Raw genomic sequence first — 2,623 nt, 5'->3', positions numbered from 1 at the left:
TTGTGAATATTTAATATTTTCTTTATAAAGTATAATAGTATTTTAGTTTGTTATTCTATAACCCAAAGGCTTATCCAGAGTTATGCTACTAATAAATACTTAGTTCACTTATAAAAACTGACTCATAACTGACCCACCATGAGCTGCTTGAGGTTGTAAATTGCATGAGAGGAGATTATACAACTTTCTTCTACAGAACTCCTGGTGAATTCAACCAACCAAAGAGCCTTAGCCTTTGAGATAGCAGCTCAAGCAAACTACTCCACCAGAAGCATGGTTTTGAATATGTTATAAAATTAATTAACTTTTCAATATTAAATGTTATAAAGTGCATTATTATATTTAAACATTGTCTTTTAAAAAGTCCCTTGAAACAAACATCATTTTAATCAGCAATAAAAGCCTTTAAAGCTTTCTAAGACAGCTTTTTCTACTTAAATTTTGAGCAGAGTATAAACAGGAAGATGGTACTGACCAGCAAAATCTCCTTTCTGATTACTACGTATTTGAAAGGAGTCTTAGGTGTCAAATAATTAATATGCTAGGCTGATAATCAAGTAAGGTTTAGAAAAGACCGTGTCACTAAAGACATTGTCACTAATACCCGATGGATCTTGGATGAAAGAAGAGAGAGGAATATCTATCTGTGTTTCATTGACTATGCAAAGGTATTTGACTGTGTGGATCACTACAAATTGTGGCTAACCTTGAGAAGAATGGCAATCCTAGAATACTTGGTTGTGTTCATGCTAAACCCATACTTGGATGAGAAAGCAGTACTGAGAAAATCACAATTTAAAAGAAAGAACAGAGCAAAGAAACATGGAATGAATGGTTCAAAATCAGGAAAGGAATGTGTCAGAGATGTGTCCTATGTGCATATATTTTCAATATGTATGTTGAACAAATCATTCAGGAGGCTGGACTTTATGAGGAGGAATGTTACATCAAGATTGGAGGAAAATTTAACAACCAACAATATGCAGATGACACAACCTGAAGCATCTGTTGCAGAAGGTCAAGGACTACAGTCTTCCATATGGATTCAAGCTCAACAATCGGGAAGACAAAAATTCTCACCACTGAGCCAATTGGATAAAGATTGAGGTTGTTAACAAATTCAGCTTACTTGGCTCCACAATCCACACCCATAGAACCAGCAGTTAAGAAATCAAAAGAAAAATTGCATTTGGGAAATTGGCTGTCAGGGACCTCTCCAAAGGGCAAAAGAGCAATGATGTCACTCTAGAGACTAAGGTGAGCCTGATCCAGGCCGTGGTTTTTGCAATTACTTGCTATGCATCAGAGAGTTGGACAATGACTAAGAATAACAGGAGAAGAAAATTTAACAACCAAGAATTGATATCTTTGAGTTGTGGTGCTGAAGAAGAGTACTGAGCATGGGGCACCAAGAAAATAAACTGGTCTGTCTTAGAGAGGGTGAAATCAAGTTTCTCCTTGCAGGCAAGGATTTTGAAGCTCTTTCTCACATACTTTGGGCACATGGCCAGGAAGGACCAGTCCTTGAAGAAAGACATCAAGCATGGAGGGCCAGTGCAGGAGAAGACCCCAGATGAGATGATGAACAGACACAGTGACTGGGTTAATGGGGTAGGTATTTTGGAGTCCAAGAGATTGGTTCAGGATTGGGCAGGGTTGAGAGCTATTGTACATAGAGTCACTATGAGTCACGGGCAACATGATAGTACATAACAACAACAGGCTTCTATTCACAGGATTGATTCAACTCAGTGACGCCTCAAAAGGAACACTTTGTATTCTACTTTTAAAACTCAGTCACTGAAAATCCTCTGGAGTACAGTTCTATCCTAATGCACATAAGGTCACTCTAGCCCTGACTTGGAAGTGACGGAAAGGCAACTGGTTTTATGAGTCTCTAAGCTCACGTTAGTGGCAAACCCTACATGATACCTGTTTGGAAAAACTAAAATATTTGCACAGCTATATTTTTCTACCATTACAAAACACTTGCATCAATTTGGTCAGTTCTTGAGAGACAAATTTAGCCACAAAATTGATCTTACGACTTGAAATGTCAGAGGGAAATTGTGTTTGAATCAGTAGTATTTCATAAGCACTTGAGCCTCTAGCATTTGCATCTAAACAGATGTTCTCTTTCTGCCAGTTTTGTAAATGAAAACTAAAGTTTAGACCAATCACTCAATTGAATGCAAAGGGAAGAAAAATTGGGATTATGCTATCTTGAAGGTTATCTGTATTTTCATTTTAAAAGTTACATTTACTTCCTTGTATTGAAAGGGAACTAATTATTCAAATTGACAATGTGAGTTAAGCTATTTCACCATTAAAGGAAAACAGCAAGCATCCCAACCTCAACACAATATTGCCCAAAAAAGATTCTGTCAATTCATTACATAAGCAGCAAAATATGTTAACTGGGCTCTAAGATGGTTTTTTACTGTTTCCTGTCTTATTTGATGACTTTTCCTGTTTTCATAATCACATCTTTAACAGAAGGCAAAGACAGCAGGAGAATCAAGATTTTGCATGACTTAGGTAAGGGGATTCTTTCTTGTCCTAGTTACATTCTTTTAACCCAGATAGCTTTAGACTTGGTTAGCTTAATCCTGACAATTACAGG

Source organism: Elephantulus edwardii, unplaced genomic scaffold, assembly GCF_000299155.1.
Source record: "Elephantulus edwardii isolate Elephantulus edwardi_28Jun2011 unplaced genomic scaffold, EleEdw1.0 scaffold00158, whole genome shotgun sequence".
Classification (NCBI taxonomy): domain Eukaryota; kingdom Metazoa; phylum Chordata; class Mammalia; order Macroscelidea; family Macroscelididae; genus Elephantulus; species Elephantulus edwardii.
Note: the sequence above shows the minus strand (reverse complement) of the source record.